This window comes from Chlorocebus sabaeus, chromosome 20, assembly GCF_047675955.1.
Source record: "Chlorocebus sabaeus isolate Y175 chromosome 20, mChlSab1.0.hap1, whole genome shotgun sequence".
Taxonomy (NCBI): Eukaryota; Metazoa; Chordata; class Mammalia; order Primates; family Cercopithecidae; genus Chlorocebus; species Chlorocebus sabaeus.
This window is the reverse complement of record NC_132923.1, coordinates 106812017-106829590: the sequence shown is the minus strand read 5'-3', so window position 1 is coordinate 106829590 and position 17574 is coordinate 106812017. Positions and strand designations below refer to the sequence as shown.

General features: G+C 50.0%; 1 long non-coding RNA gene across 1 annotated transcript; it reads left to right on the top strand.

Moving 5' to 3' along the window:
• The first annotated feature begins 6411 nt into the window (after positions 1–6411).
• On the top strand, positions 6412–16985 carry LOC140709268 (uncharacterized). The gene is made up of 3 exons (XR_012089738.1): positions 6412–7136; positions 8923–9044; positions 14269–16985. It is a non-coding gene; the product is annotated as an uncharacterized lncRNA (long non-coding RNA).
• Positions 16986–17574: the final 589 nt, after the last annotated feature.

Below are 17574 nucleotides of genomic sequence, written 5' to 3'. Positions count from 1 at the left end.
ACCCTTCCTTTGGAACATCACCATTTCTTGCTTATACCCCGTGCAGGGTGGGGAGGTACAGCAAGAGATGGAAACCATGGGAAAAGGGAGTCAGCTTGCTGTGGTCTCAGGTGAGATTTGTGGAGGCAAGAATCACTCCGAGTCTTCTGCTCCCACCCCAGGCCCTTTCCAGCCAATCTCTACTTCTAACAGCCATATGTCTTCTCAACCCAAACTCAACATGTCCAAAACTCTACCTGTTCAAAACTTAGCTCATCCTCCTTCCATTCCAGCCTGTCCCTTGCCTGTATCCCCAGCCACCAAGATTGACACCACAGCCTTCTCAGTCACCTGGGCTTGGAAGTTCAGCATCCCCATAAAATTCAGTTCCATTTACAAGTCGCTTACTAGGTGCCATAGCCATTGCTAATCTCCCAACTCTCCTCCAAGATGTGCCTTCTTGCCCACATTTTACAGTTATGCAGATGCTATTGATGTCCCAGCCACAGCCCTGGCCTCACCGTATTAGTCCAGGTCTGACTTCTATGGATCAGCTCCTGCAATTCATTATCTGAAGCCTTTCTGGGTCTTTCTAAGCCCACTCTGACCTCCTATGGGGCAGGTCAGAAGGGCCAGGGAATTAACACTCCTGGCAATAGCCTTCAATCAGGGACCAGCAGGAACTGGGATGTTAACATCCCTGTTCCCTTGATCTTCAGGCAGGATCACTCTGAGGCATGTGTTCTGCATCCCAGACTTTTCACATCAGAATTAAGTCCCGAATACCCACAGGATGGGAAGACGGCCAGGCCAGACCAGGCCCAGAAGACATCATCCAGAGTGGCCTGAGGATGTGTCTCCAGGACAGAAAGACAGGACCAAGGCTGGAAGGCGCCAAGAGCAGGACCAAGGGGAAGGCAGACCTGCACCAAAGCCCTGGAGAGGGGCAACATCTTGGAAGGAGGACTGAGGAGCTGGGCCAGGGGGACCGGAGACAGACCACGTGCAATGCACGGTCATGGAGAGTACGGGTAGCTCAGGGGCAAGTCCATAGGCAAAGGTGAATCCCATACAGTGGGATAATCATTCTGGAAAACCGTCAGTATCTACTAAAGCTGAACTTCTGCATGACCTTGACCCAGCAGCTCCACCCCTAGGTAAACGCCCCACAAGAATGCCTTCACCTGCTCATCAAAAGAGTGTTCATCATGAGATTGTCCATAATTCCATCTAGGATAAATAAATAATTGTATTTTCATAGCAGAGAACACCACCAACCAGTAAGAATAAATAATGTACAACTTAATGCAACAGCATGGATAAGTCTCAGGATCATAGAGCTGCTCAAAGGGACTGCACATGTAGGAACACAGACGGTGTGAGTCCACTTCTTCAAAGTTCTAGAACAAGGCCGAGTGCGGTGGCTCACGCCTGTAATCCCTGCACTTTGGGAGGCCGAGGATGGCGGATCTCTTGAGGTTAGGAGTTCAAGATCAGCCTGGCCAATGTGGTCAAACCCCATCTCCACTAAAAATACAAAAAAATTAGCCATGCGTGGTGGCACTCACGTGTAATCCCAGCTAGTCGGGAGGCTGAAGCAGGAGAATCACTTGGACCCATGAGGCAGAGGTCACAGTGAGCTGAAATCGCACCACTGCACTCCAGTCTAGGCGATAGAGCCAGAGTCCATCTCAAACAACAACAACAAAATTCTAGAACAGGCACAGGAAGTCTACACTGTTAGAAGTCAGCAGCGGTTACCCATAGAGGGTAGTGACCAAGGGAGAAGGCCCAGAGGGGGTTCTGAGGTACTGGAATGGCTGTTTGCAAAATTGTGACCTGTGTGTTTTTCTTCTTATACAGTATGTTATACTACAATAAAAAGCTTACTTAAAAGGTCCTAGGGCTTTTGTTATCAAAGTCCCAGAATGTGCAGGATGGACAGGTATGGAATCACATTGGAACAAACACACCCAATCCATGCTGTTACCAGCAGTCTACACTGAATGTTGCATCAATGAATGAATGAACAAGTGCGTAAACTCATCAACAAGGAGCACAAATGAGGAATGAATGCATGAAAAAGGTGGTGAATGAATGACTACATCTGGTAGTGAGTGAATGAATGAGCCCTGAAATAAGGGATGACAAAATGCATTGCTGGTGACTACTGAGTGCACAATGACAACAGAAGGAAGAATGAATGAATGAAGGACAAATGATAGAAGGTGGAGTGGAGGAAACAGAGTGAAGGAAAGAAGAAACACGAATACATGTGGTCAATGGATGCAGGAAATAATAATAAATAAATAAACAAAAGCTATTTGAAGAGGTGAATCATAAGAGCCCGTAAGTGAACACGCGAGTGGATGTTTGGACGCAGATGGAAAAGGATGCGGGTGCCCTGACAGACAGGAGGGGAAGGCAAGTCAAAGGGCAACAAAGCTCGCAAAGTCCAAAGAAAGTGTCTCTACCCAGACACGCAGGCCAAGGCCCTGGCGACTCAGCACAGAAGTTCCCAAGGAGCCCTCATGACAGCTGTAAAGGAACATTATTTAACAAATGCCAGCAGAAGCTGCAGAGGACGCAACTCAACAGGATTAACTCCAGTTCTGCAGAAACAGCTAAAGAGAATTGACTGCATTGTTTTCCCAATTAGGCCAGAGATAATTGCCTATTATGTGGCAACCCCCTGGCATAATTTTAATAATCGCTATTTAAATAGCACGTTTTTACTGTCTCCTTGCAAATTACCCTCCGGGAGGTATAATTGATATCCACGTGGGAAGGTGGGCCATGTGGCCTGGGAATGAGGATGGGTTGAAGCTGTGGCTGTGATGGTCCTGTGGGATTCCAAGGCCGGGTGATGCTGAGGCCAGAGCTCAGGTTTGGGGACTCAGAAAACCTGGGTCCAGGACGTCAGGCAAATCTCTCCCCATCTGGACCTTGATCACCTTCTCTGTAAAACTAGGATGGTTCCCAAATTCCCATACTCACTAGGACATTAGGACACCTCACTCTAGGCCTGAAACAGGATCAGCATTTGTCACACACACATGCACGTGCGCACGGACACACACACACACACACACACACACTCCCCATCATGTCCTCACCACAAGGACTCATTTCTCATTGTGAGAGGGGTCTTCTCTTGATATGTTTCCCCAGACTGAGTGTGGGGACCGGGTCTCTCTTCTCAGTGCATCTCAGCAGCAGCACGGGGCCTGGCACGTAGTAGGTGCTCAGTAAGCGCTGGCCCAGGGAATGAATGAATGAATGATCTTAGTGTACAGTGCGTGTTTTAGGAGCTGCCCCGGGTTCCGTTCAGAACAACAGTGGTTTGATAAACAGGTACCTCCCACCGCATGTCTTCGTGATACTTGTCACTTCTCCAGCCGTCCCTTGTTCCCTTGATTCCCCCGGTGTCCTCCCATCTCGACCCCTCCTGCTGCTGTGTGCTGCCTCTAACATCCAGTGGGCCTGGGAGGCATGGAAACAAGCAGGGGGCTTGGGAAGAAAGTGAGAATCAACGGCTCTGAATGGGGCCATGGGGTCTGCGCTGAGTGAAAGCCCAGGAAGGGACAACGTGTCTCGGGGTCTCCACACCGACCCTGATGCCGTCCCTCACCTGAGTCCGACTCTCCTGATCCTTCACTTCTCTGCCCTGTGCCCACTTTTTCCAGCTTGGGTGACAGTCACACCTCCCCAGTCAGGCCTGATGGGATTGACCCAGGCAGGGGTGTGCGAGAGGGAGGAGGCCAGTCTAAGAGGGAGGCAGGAGCCCACTGCAGGGGGCCTGGATTTCCATGGCGAGGAGCATGGACTTCATCCCACGAGCAGAGAGGACAGGCGGAGAGAGCACAACAGTCAGCTCTGTGCGGCTAAACATAACAGATTCCATGTCCAGGGTCCAGGAACCTGGAAGTGGCCCTGGTGGGCCCAGGGAATCATGTGACCATGAGTTCCCTTAGGGTCTATCACCTGTAGCACCCCCAGTGGTTCCAGGGCCAACACGTCTCCCCATCTTAGCTGATGGCGTTGGGCACAGAGATGCGGTGACTGCCCCAGCCAGTCATCTACACAGGCTCTGTCCAGCAGGGACATTCCGACTTGGATTCCCCCACACCCACTGCTCTCCCGTAGCAAGTCCAGCCTCAGGGGCTGCCCCAGTGTGTCCCCCAGGAATTAGATCAAGGGAACTCTGCTCACTTTCATGAACAGCCAAGGACACCCCAGGCCACCTGTGAGTGGGGGAGCCGCAGGTGACCTCTTCTGTTTGCCACGTTCTTCAAATTATCCTTGATCATCACAAATTGCCCCTAAAGATATAGGAAGAAGTTATTTGTTTAAAAAAAGGAAGAGACAGAAATAGGCAGAGGTAGCTCCTTTAAAATCAGATCAAGTTTCCTTCTACACGGTTAAACACAGGCGTTTACAATGCTCTTTCCGACAGAGCACTGGCCCCTGTTAGAGGGGATTATGTGATAATGAAGGGACTGGAGGGTTCTGGAAATGTAAGGAGCAGAAGAACCAGGGGCTTCAGAGCTACACAGACCTGGATTTGAGTCTCAGCCAAGCCACATCCTTGAGCTTCACCTCCCAAACCTCCCTTCATTTCTAAAGTGATAGATGACATTGCTCTCAGAGGCTTGTGGGGTGTGTTTAACTCAGGGTTTCCCAGCCTCAGCATTTTTGACATTTGGGGCCAGGTCACTCTTTTTGGGCAGGCTGCCCTACACGTGTCAGGATACACGGCCTCTGCCCGCTAGATGCCAGCAGCACCCACCCCCCAACCCCTTCCCCAGTTGCCACAGCCAAACCTGTCTTCAGACATTGCTAAATTTTCCCTAAGGGGAAAATCAACTCCGGTTGAGAACTACCACTTTAAATGCAGAAATGTGAGTTAAAAGGTGCAGTTTCTGGGATATTTCAAACATTCAGACCATGGTGGTTGTCACTGAGACTAAGTGAAAGGTACAGCAGGGGCTGCTGGGAGAGATGCTTCTCGCCTTTTTGTCCCTTTGGAAATTTCCTGATGGACTGCTTGAGCCACCTAGATAATCTCTTATTCTGATAAACTAAAGCTTGGCTGCAGAAAGCATTGCCATCAAAGGAGGGAAAGGAAAAAGACACTCACACTGTAATGTCCATAAAATTCATTTCCTACCGAACACCCTGGGAGCAGGGGCGTGAAGGGCAGCTGCTCACCATGCCTGTGGCCTCTGCACCAAGGACTGGGCCAGCCGTGTCTCACTGTGTCCTCACAACAGCTGCAAAGGTGTGTCATCCTCCCACTATACAGATGAGGAAACTGAGGCCCAGAGTGGTGATGTCACTTCAGTGACAGACTTTTTCTGAGTACCTATTGCCCGGGACCCAGCAGTGACTAAGACAAAGTCCCTGCTCTCATGGAGCTACCGTTGTGCTGCGGAGATGCGGATCATAAGAGATGAGGACATAAGATACGTCAGACAGCAATAAGTGCTAAGGACACAAAGCTGGAATTCAGGGACCTCGTTTGTCCTGACGAAAAGCTTGCTCCTGTCCGGACACTGTAAGGCCAGCACATCCAGTCCTTCTCAGAGCTGCTTTCTGCTGGGGAGGCTCCCACCATGAAGAACATTGTGTGGGAATAATGGATGCATGGAGTAGGACCCAAGGACACTTCATTCATTCATTCATTCATTCATTCCCAGGGCCCAGCTCTGGGTGTAAATCAGTGAAACCAGACAGACAAGCCCCCTCCCACAGTTCACACTCCAGCCTACAAATCAGCGCAGATCAGCAAGGTGACACCAGCTCGTGGCTTCCCTAAGCCTCGGGCTCCTTGCCTGTGCGACAGAGGTGAGAGCAGTGACCCCCAGCCAACGTGAGTCATGATAACAGCAGGAGCCGCCGCTCATTGACTGGACAATGTGCTGGAAATGCTGCCGAGGGCTGGCACACCTCACCTCTGCCCAGCCTCGTGACTGCCTTGTGCACCGCAAGGCACAGATGAGGAAACTGTGGCCCAGAGAGTTGACTTCTACTGGTCAAGGTCACAGGGTCAACAGGTGGCTTCAGGCTCAGAGGACTCCAGCTCTGTCCAGGCTCAGCCATTCCCCAGGTGTGTGACCTCGGCAAGCCTCTCACCTACAAGCCTCAGTTTCCTCTTCAGCAAAGTGGAGATGACATTGGCCCTGCCTCATGGTGCTGTCGGGAGGGTTAAGTGAGATGGCACGTGGGGTGTACTTACGACTGTGCCTGGTGCAGAGTTACGGTACTAGTGCTAGCAACCCACCCTCGTGTGGTACCTGCTGAATCCGATCCTCATGCTAGCTCTTAAATGGAACGTGCTATTATAACCCTTTAACAAAATGTGCTGTTCTCTCCCGTTTACCGATGAGGAAATCAGGGTCAGAGAGGTGATGTCATTAATTAAGTCATTTGCCCAGTGACACACAGATGTGAAAGGCAGAGCTCAGGATGCTACCTTCTTACTTTGTGCTGTCAATGGCAAGGATTTTTGTGTTGACTTTTGCTTTTATTCTTTGTGTGTGTGTGTGTTTCTGCTTGGTTCACTTCCTGACACCCATGCATATTGATCAGGTTTTGTTTATTTCCTTTTCCCTCTACTGGCTTGGAAATTACACATTCTATTCTCTTCTTTAATTGATCAGCTTAAAAATCATAATAAGCACATTTGACTTACACAGTCTAAATCAATATCCCTCTCCTCCCTTGGAACCATGCAAAGTCTTTAGAATGCATTAACTCCAATCTCTCTCTCCACCTCAAAGCTGTGCAACCCGGACCCGTGCTTCCATCTGCCACATTCATTGGGGTTATTATTGTTGTGGCTGCTGTGTTTATGTCCTATGGGCAGCCCCTAATTGGCCCATTCTTTCCTTCACTATTGCTGGTTTGATTCCTTCCTTGTTTCTTCATGCAATATCTTTCCTCCTGAGTGACTATTTTTTTTATTAGTTCTCTTGACGAGGGCCTCTGAGTGTGTCTTTGCCTGAAAATGTCTTTCCTCCTCACTCAGCTTGGCATGATAATTTATCTGGGTCTAGAATTCTACGTTGCTTATTTCATGTGACACTAAAAATATGATTCCCTGGCTTTCTGTCTCGTGTTGCCGTGAGAACCTGCTGCCTGCTCGTCCTTCCTTGGTAAGTAATCTGTCTTCTCTCTGGCAGCTTTTAAGAAACCTCCTCTTTTCTTGGTGTTCTACATTTTCACTACAGTGCTTGCTTGATTGTAGTTTTAATTTGGTCCATGCTGCTCAGGATTCATAGAGATGATTAAAGGGGAAGAAACACTGGTCCATGGGCTGGAGGAAGGAAGTTTGCCAAAAAATATCAGCGTGCTGTTGATATTAATACCAATTAATGAGCATTACAGCTAACAGAAGTGACTTGAAGGGTTTACTATGTGTCAAGCACTATTATAAGTGCTTTGGATGTATCAACTTATTTTATATCCCCCTCTCCTTTTTTTTTTTTTTTTGGGACAGAGTCTTGCTCTGTCACCCAGGCTGGAGTGCGGTGGCACAATCTTGGCTCACTGCAATCTTCACTTCCCGGGTTCAAGTGATTCTCCTGCCTCAGCATCCTGAGTAGCTAGGATTACGTGCCACCATGCCCAGCTAATTTTTGTAGTTTTAGTAGAGATGGGGTTTTTCTATGTTGGCCAGGCTGGTCTAGAACTCCTGACCTCAGGTGATCCACCTGCCTCAGCCTCCCAAAGTGCTGGGATTAAAGGCATGAGACACCGTGACCAGTCTTATTTTATACTTAAACGGCCTCATATGGAGAGTACTAGTGTTTTCACCATTTTACAGATGACAAAACTGAAGCACAGAACAGAGAGTTCCCTAGAGGAATGGAGCTGTGGATGGGGTGGAGGTGGCACGGACTTAGGAGTTCAGATGCATGTTTGGTCCCTCATCACCTGTGTGGCCTTAAACAAGTGACTCCAACTTTTTGAGCCTCAGTTTCCTCCTCTGTAAATTGAGGGGGAGAGGGATGGGATCTGATCCCAGCAGGACCTGGGTGTGGCTGAAGAGACAGGACGTCCATTCCCATCCCTGGAGCTGGATTCAGTGCCATGTCCCTGTGATGGTGCCAGGCACATCCTGGGATGGGGTTGCCTAGAGAAGGAGGACGGCTCCCTAGTGAGAGAGGGCTTAGCTGGGCCGCCTGTGGGCACTGCCTGGGAGTCTCTGGGGCACAGCAAGACCAGGGACCAGTCCCAGTGTCACTTCTGGGGCCCATGCTCCACCTGGCGGGGAGCAGTGGACACTCAACACCAACACAGAACCTCTGTCTGCAGAGGAGACCAGACCTCCCCATGCAAAGGTCTCCTTGATTACTTTTTAATGAAACCCATGTTGCATCCAGACTGAAATTATGTTGTCAGCAGTTAATTATCACTTGTCAAACAAGAGTGTGCCCGGATTGTGGGTTTAATTTCCACCTAACTTTGCAAAAACCTCGTTCCTCTCATTTGATGAGGCTTCCAGGAATGTGTCTGAGACAGACACACACATTCATTGCTGGAAAGAGTATTTTTTTAAAAAATCAGTTTTTTAAATAAACAGGTTTCCTTGGTGTCTGAGTCAGGGCTCTTTGCAAGTGACAGAAAAACACTCAGAGTAGTTTAAGCAAAAAGAAATAAGTGTGTGGAGGGTGTCTTCGGTTCAGGGATGTGTGGTGAAACCCTGGGCCTGATCAGGGACTGAAACTGGGAAAGTAGAAAGTTTTGTTATTATTATTATTTGAGGCAGGATTTCACTCCCGTTGGCCAGGTTGGAGTGCAAAGGTGCCAGCTCTGCTCACTGCAACCTCCACCCCCATGGCTCAAGCGATTCTCCTGCCTTAGCCTCCTAAGTACCTGGGACTACAGGCACATGCCACCGTGCCTGGCTATTTTTTTTTTTTTTTTTTTTTTTTGTAGAGACGAGGTTTCACCATGTTGACCAGGCTGGTCTCGAACTTTTGAGCTCAAGCAATCCTCCTGCCTCAGCCTCCCAAATAGCTAGGATTACAGGCGTGAGCCACCATGCCCGGCCTGGGAAAGTAAGTTTCTCCAAGTGAGTGTGGTCAAGGAGAAGAAGGCATCCATCCATGTCACTCCCCTGCCAGGTGGTCAGGGCCACCAGGTGAAGGGCAGTGACTCGTGAGAGGAGAAACCTGGGAGAGGGGAGGTGGGCTGGGCAGATTTGGGTGCATTCACTTGGGGGGCCTGAGAGTCATGCAGGAGGAGGTCTTGGGGGGCAGCTGGGTGGCCCATTGTGGAGCTGGACAAGAATCCCTTGCAAAGACAATATGTTGACCAATCAAGCCCAGGCCTCACTCCTCCTCCAACTGAATGAACATGGAGGTGCCTTTCCTGGCTTGCACAAAGGGAGAGTCACAGTGTCCCTCTCTCTCTGTGCACCTGCCGGGAGACTTCTTCGGTTGTACCCGGGTGGCAGTGGCTGCATCCTAGGCTATGGAGACAAAGGTCAGGGAGTCCCTGATGATGAGGAGGAGGCAGTGGAGGCAGTGGATGGTGATGAGGAGGCAGACGGTGATGAGAAACCACCAGCGGAGGGGAGGCTCAGGGGGTGCTGGGCTGTCAGGGCATTCCCTGCATACCTGGGGTCTGTGTTAGCCCAGCATGGACCCAGCTTGGAGCTCAGGATGCAGAGAAGGGTGGCGTGCTAAATAAAACCTCCTGGAGATGCCAGCTCCCCATCAAATTGCAAGATTCCCAGCACTGGCAATGATATGGGGAGGAGGTGAGGCTCCCCAGCCTCACCTTGCCCTTCCTGGAACACTCTGGAACAGCTACACACCTCCACAAGGGCAGGACCAGGTGGGAATCCCAAGCCAACCCCCATGAGCTGGGGGCAGCTGGGGGCAGCGGGTCACGGGAGCAAGCCAGGCCAGGCCAGGCCTGTGGGCTCAGGTGAAACACAAAGGCATCCCTAGAACTAGCTTTCTTGGGCTGCCTTGAGAAGTAATGAGACAGTCCCTTGTTTAGGACAGCGTCTTACCTGTAGGACATTACCAGGGCTGAAGTCACTTACTTTCTCAGCAAATAGGCATTGGGCACTTACTGTGGGCATTCGCTGTCCTAGGCAGCAGGAGAAAGCCCAGAACCAAACAAAGCCCCTGTGTAGGGAGCTCAGGTCTAGAAGGAGACAGATGCGGAGCATCCGATGGGGGCTGCAGGGTGTGTAAGAGCTTCGGAGGGAAAGGAAGTAGGAGAGGGGGCAGGGGATGGATCACACTTGTAAACAGATGGTTAAGGAGACACCAGCTCCCCACCAAAGTAGCAAGATTCCTAGCACTGTCAGTGGTGTGGGGAGAAGGTTAGGGAGGGCTCTCAGAGCAGGTGACATTGGGACAAGAACCTGAGGAGGAGAGGGAGGCAGTGGGCAGACCTGGGAGACGTGCCAGCTGAGGAAAGCACAGGGGCAGAGGCTGGAGGCAGGAACTGCACGGACCACAGGTCCAGGAAGGAGCAGAGGGGCCTATAGGGGAGCAGAAGGAGGGGGTGAGATGGGCCAAGTGGAGGTGAGGCTGGGAACTATGGGGCTGGGGCCACTGTCAGCTTGGATGTGTCCAGTAAGGCAGAAGCCTGGGGTGTCCAGAGCAGAGCAGAGCGGAGCAGAGCAGAGAGGGCTCTGCCTTGAGTCTCACAGGGTCACAGGGGCTGCTGTGGGGGGAGTGAGTAGAGCCAGGGACCCATCAGGAGGCTACTGCACCAGTCCAAGCATGATGACCTTGGGATCTAGATGGGAGCCTGGAGAGGGAGGGAAGATTGGACCTGGGTTTACATTAAGGTCGAGCTAATGGGACTTGAGGGTTATTCGCTCTGTAAATATTAGGCATTATTAGTTTTTAAAACTTTGTCATATTCCACTCACCATCTCCTTATAGCAGGCTATTCTAAACTTTGTTGTTTCCAAGAGATTTGTTTGTTATTGCATCGCGTTCTAACCTATCTAGACAGTCACACCCATGTGAAAGCAATTATGAAAATATATACTTGTATATAAATAGAAAAAGAAATGAAGAAAGGTATTAATATGTAAAAACTACTATCTCCGGAAGGCAAGATACCAGATGAGTTATATACTCTCTTGTATAAACGCCTGCACTTACCAAATGCTTCACAGTAAGGATGCATGGCTGTGTTCAGAGGAAACATCGATGTCCTTAACAAGAACACCTGGGCCCTGGCCGAGGCCATCCTCATCCCAGGCTGCATTTTTCTCTCCTTCATCTCAGGCTCCTGGTCCACTTAGCATCTGTCCCCCGCAATTACCCCTTTATTACTGATCATTTTGTTCTCTGTCTGCCCTGCATAATTTACCACAGTCATATACTGCCTTGTTGCCAGACGTTTAATTTAATGTCTCTTGGCCTCAGTTTCTTCATCTCAAATTGCAGTAGTGGCAAAAAGGGAGAACTTTAGAGGCCGCTCAACACCAACGCTCCCTCAAGGCCTGGAAGAATTGAAGCTAGCATCGTCTTGGCACTTACTGTGTGCCAGGCACGATCCTAAGCACTTTTCATGCATTAGTTGACTTCATTGTTTCAACAACCCCATGAAGGAGACCCTGTTGTCATTTACCCCTCTCCCCTATTTTAAAGATGAAGATACCAAAGTTCAGAGATGTTTAGACATTTTCCAAGATCTCACAGCTCGGAAGTGATGGAGCCAGTCTTTAAACACAGGCAAACTGCTTTCAGGTTCCTGCTCTTCCTGCTCCGGTAAGCCTCAAGTCTTTACTATGCCCAGACCCTGTGCCAGGGGCTTGATACATAAAGACAAGATAGGGTGTTTTCCTACAAGCAGAATAATAATAATAATAATAATAATAATAATAATAATAATAATAAGAAGAAGAAGAAGAAGAAGAAGAAGAAGAAGAAGAAGAGGAGGAGGAGGAGGAGGAGGAGGAAGAGGAAGAGGGAGGAGGAGGAGGAGGAGAAGGAGAAGAAGAAGAAGAAGAAGAAGAAGAAGAAGAAGAAGAAGAAGAAGAAGAAGAAGAAGAAGAAGCAGCAGCAGCAGCAGAAGCAGCAGAAGCAGCAGCATAACAACGCCAGTTAACATACATTGAGAGCTCTCTTTCCTGGAGTTCCCACAGCATCCTACGCAGCAGAGATTCCCAGTTTCCATGTGAAGGATGAGGATCTGAGGAACAGAGACACCCTGTGTTTTGCTTAGAGTCCCACCCACAGGTATGCACTAAAAGTGTCATTTGAGCCCAGGAATCTGCCTCCAGCTGATGTACCCTCATCAAATCCTCACAATAGCTTTAGGTGGTCAATAGCGTGTGTCCATTTACAGAGGGAAAAACCCATGGGGCTCACGTAAGTTCAGCCACTTCCCAAGTCACACGTTGAGTGACGGCTGGAGGCTGAATGTGAACCCAAGTTAGTGGGGCCTGGGGCTCATTTTCTTCTCACTGTTCCAATGGTGAGGGGCCCAGAGGGGCCAGCACCCTCCAGTTGCAGGAGAAGCTGCCCACCCGGACAGCCATGGGGCCAGACAACCACAGTCCTGACACAGTGGAACTGCAAGATGAAGAATCCTCACTGAGCTTGCTACTTGTGTTGCCACGTTTACTTCTAGCCCCTATCCCATAAGGTAGATGCTATTACTATCTTCAACTAACACATGAGGGGACTGAGCTCAGACAGCTTAAGCAAGCTTCCTGAGGTCTAACGGCAGGTAAGTGGAAGAGCCAGGGCTGGAAACCTGTGTGGACCAAAGCCTGTGGTTTAACCAGTAGACTATACTGCCTCCCTCCCCTGTGCCCAGGGCTCGGAGACCGTTAACCGGAACTGAGTCACCAGGGTGACTGGTGGCAGTCTCTTCAGCAAGTGTTTGTCCTAAATCCAGGAGGAATTTGTCACCTAGCATGATTGTGTTAATTCCCAGGAAGACTGAGAAGGCCGACAATGGGTCAAGTCTTCATGGGACCCACAGCAGCAACAGCTGAGCCCCTCCGCCCCAGCAGGTCTGGGTTGCGGGCTGTGTGTCCCCCTTGGTGCCCAAGCTCACATTCTGGTGCTGGTGAGGACTCTCAAGTAGTTACTAAACTCTGGTGTGCCCACCAGTGTATAATCGTGGGCACGGGTTTTGCATATTTTGATAAATGTACAAATACAAAATGTATTATTCATCACTAGCATATGCTTATGTTCCATGTTAAACGTATCTAATGTGTATTTCCCCAAAGAATGAAAGTTGCCAATTCATGACCAAGACACAGTGACAGTATTGATTACACAGAATATGTTTATTCATCACCTTGGAGGAGGGCAGCCAGGATGGTGACCAATCTCCCCACATCACAGGCAGGTCTGCGGCCCTGGAGCTCCAGGAGCAGCAGACAACAGGGTTGGGCGAGCGATAGGTCCAGCCACTGCCTGGACTCAGGGTGGGAAGGGGTTATCTGGGCACCTGCCTGTGCCAGCTCCACCCAGGACCCTGCAGTGGGTCAGAGCACAGCAGTTGGAACCTGAGCACCCTGGAGTCCCACTTGCCCTCACTCCACCTGGGTTCCCCTTCCTGAGCCTCAGTTCCTCTGATGTAAAAATGAGGATGAAAGGGCGCTTTCCTCGGGTAGCTGTGAGGATTAAGTGAATGAGTACAAGTACAGGGTGTCCTGCAGGAGTAGGAAGTGCTCGCACCTGTGAACTGATATTCCTGCTGTTGTCACCTCCGGGACTGCTACAGAGAGGGCACCACAGGCCACTTTACAGATTGACCTCATCCCCACAATAGCTGACAGGTGTTAACACCCCCATGAGCCAGGCACCTGCACACATGACCCACATCACCTGCATGACCTCCCTATGCAGCAGGTGCTGTCATGCTCCCTGCTCCACAGGGGAGGAAGTCAAGTGCTTCCCAGATCACACAGCCCACAGGATTGGAGGCTCAGAGCTGGGTTTTCTGTCCCTACCCCAGACGGCACACTGTGGGGGACACTCGTCAGCAAACACCAAGAAGGTGGCAGACACAGGGGGCTGCCCCGCAGTAGACCTGCCCCTCCTCCTTCACTCACAGAACCCTGTGTTTGTTCTGCAGCCACAGGCTCAGGACTGGGGGCCCTCCAACCCTGGGGTGAAGCCAAGCCAGGCACCCCATCCCCCTTCTCCAGAGATTGTTTTAGGGGTGAGCATGTGGCCCAGACTTGGCCACCAAGATATGAGGGGAAATCTGTTGGTGGAGGGAGTGCTTCTGAGAAATATTTTTTTTTCTGCCTCTCCCTGCCACCTTCTTCTCGACTTGAAGGCTGTCGTGTGAGACATGATGTTTGGAGCTGCAGCAGCCATCTTGCAACCATGAGGAAACAAGCTAAGGACTAAAAGTTCACATAGCCAAGGATGGTAAAGATGGAAGAGAGAAAGTGCCTGGGTTTTTGTCAACATCCCTGAGCATCTGACTAAGCTGGAACCACTTCTCTCCAGACGTGCGGCTGTGCCAGAGCATTCTACTTTCTAATGCCAGAGCATTCTACTTTCTAATCGCTTGAGCACTGTTGTTAGGTTGTCTGTTACACGTCGCGCAACACATCTAACTGAGTGAAGTGCCTGCTATGTGCCGAGCACACATCTGCCACATAGGATCCTAGCCATTTGTCCACACTTCATCTTCCCTTTTAGACTCTGGAATCCTAAAGGTGGAGGTTATGTCTGGGTCACATCCCAAGCATCGCACAGGGCATGTCCCATAGTGAAACCCAATCACCATGACATTGACAATATAAAGGCAGGCAGGCAGGAAGGAAGGAGCGATTAACAGATGATTGTGGTGAATGTGGAAATGCTTTGTACCTTGTGAAGTACTGAGCCCAAAGGCAGGCTGAGACTCTTGCAGGCGGACACAGGGATGGAAGGCGGTACAGGTGTGAGGAGCACAGATCAGAGAAAAAGCAGCGGCTCCTCCCACCCCCACTTCAGCAGGGGTGAGGGCGCAGTCATCCTCCCAGTCACTCCTCCTGCTCACACAGACCTCAGGTCTGTAAATCCCACCCACCCCCTCATGCCTCTTCTCCTTTACTTGTTGATTTTGACAGAAAATCACCTCCCTTTCCTAAACAGACACTGAAAGACAAAGCTCTGTGCTCTGTCATTTTCCCCCTAAAAAATTGTATGAGAAACCAAATGGTTATCATTATGCCGGCTGCAATTTGTTGCATTATTTTTTAAAGGTGGAAGAGGGGTTGGTGCCAGGAGAGAAAGCAGCAGGGAGAAATGGAAAGAAATTCTTTAGGGCAAATGGCTTTAAAATTTCAGCTCCAGGTCTCACAGGGAGACTGGATTAAAGGATCATTTCAAATGAATTTTGCCATCAGAGTGAGAGATCTGTCCCCCCAAAAATGCTTTACTTTGACAGTTGGCTTCAAGGGGTTTGACAGATTTTATTTCTCCAACAGACAAGAGAGATCAAGGTATTAAACAAAACAGATTCCACTCTGAGAACTCTGTTAAATGCTCAACTTAATGGAAGTGAGATCTTGCCAAAACTGCGCAGTCATTTTCTTCCCCCGGGGAAAATTGTCTGTGGTCGGGAATTTGGCAGGCGATCAGGGGCAGAGGTGGAGGTGGAAGAGTTCTGCCCAAGCCCTGCTGGGTCTGCCCTCTCCTGCCCTCCAGGTCGCCCTGGGGAAGCCAGCAATGGAGAGTCCTGACAGTCCAGGCTCTACCTGCTCCTTCCCTCCCAGCCTTGGTTTCTCCTCTATCATGGGGGATGGTGCCCTTTCCTGTAGAAGCTGCAATTTCGCCAGAGCCAGATTTCCTATGTCATCACATTTTATCCCTGCAACCACCCTCAAGCACCTAGAAAGATTCTAGGGTTGGGCCGGGCATGGTGGTTCATGCCTGTAATCCCAGCACTTTGGGAAACCAAGGCAGGTGGATCGCTTGAGGTCAGGGGTTTGAGAGCAGCCTGGCTAAAATGGTGAAACTCTGCCTCTACTAAAAATACAAAAATTAGCTGGGAGTGGTGGTGAGCACCTGTAGTCCAGCTACTGGGGAGACTGAGGCAGGAGAATCACTTGAACCCAGAGGGAAGAGGTTGCAGTGAGCCAAGATTGCACCATTGCACTCCAACCTGGGTGACAAGAGCGAAACACTGTCTCAAAAAATAAAAAATAAAGAATCTGGGGTTGGCTTTAGTCACTCTCCCACTCTGACCCTCAGAGTCCTCCCCTGTAAAAACAACAGACCTGATGAGATGTACCTCCTGGAGGGGCTGTAGGTTCTAGGAACCCACAGGTGAGAGGCCACAGGTGCAAAAGCACACGGGTATGAGGACGCAGATGCAGCACACACAGTAGGCCTTCAGCTGTGGCAGTGGTCCCCAGGACGCCAGATGGGCTGGGAGGACAGCAGGGGCTTTGGAGACAATCTGGGAGGAGGTGCTCATGGCAAGCAGAGGCATCCAAAGAGCAGTCACGCTCGTACTGTCCTTAGTACAGGGCAAAGACGCCACCCCTGAGACAGACACTGCAGGTTCAAATCCTGGATCCATTGTAACTGAGTGTCTCAGCCTTGAAATGCATTTTGAAACTTAATTTTTCCTGTCCTTCTTCATCTCAGAATGTAGCCTTGTGCTTTAAAACATTTGTTTCTTCCCTGCCCACCAGGTACTCCCATGAACAGTGCTCCTTATCTCATTATGTGCTGGCTTAGAAATTCCAGGGGCTAATTTTGAAACAAACCAGGCTTGCAGATCCAGCTGTGGAATCAGCTCGCTTAGTGGGCTCACAAGCAAGGAGACCACCACCAATAGGTGGAAGTCAAGATGATGCCAACTGGACCTCCAGATGGTTGACTACTCAAGAAAGCCTTTGGAACAAGACCTGCAGACCTGCACCGCCTGCACCCCTCCCACCTGTTTCCTCTACCCTGTCTCCCTTCTGAAACCATCTCATTCAGCCCAGAAAGTTGGACTGGTCTTTGAAAGGCATGAGTCTGGCCATTCCCCAACTGCTAGCTTCCAATTAATAAAACTGTTTTCATTTCACTGCCCCTTGTTTCTCATGTTTTCAGCCTCTGAATGGGGAGCAGCTGAACTTGAGCTGGTGACACCATCGCTGACTTGCTCTGGGCCATTGGGCAGGTCCCCTCCGCTCCCTGTGCTTCAGCTTCCCCATCTGTAATCTACAGATGATAATTATAACAGCCTTACAGGCAAGGCACAGGTGATACTCACTAAGGGGTAGTTAAGATGGTGATGACTGTGAGGATGGCAATGATGATGACTGACAACAGTCATGACGATGATGACACCGTGAGTATAATGATGAAAACCAAGACAATGGTGACTATGAAGATGAGGATGACAATGATGGTGAAGACAACAATGATAACAATGATGATAATTGTGTTAGGCTGTTCTTGAATTGCTATAAATCAATATCTGAGACTAGGTAATTTAGAAGGAAAAGAGGTTGAATTGGCTCATGCTTCTGCAGGCTGTACAAGGAAGCACAGTGCTGGCATCTGCTCAGCTTCTGGGGAGGCCTCAGGAAACTTACAGTCATGGCAGATAGTGAAGGGGGAGCAGGCACATCACAAGGCCAGAACAGGAGCA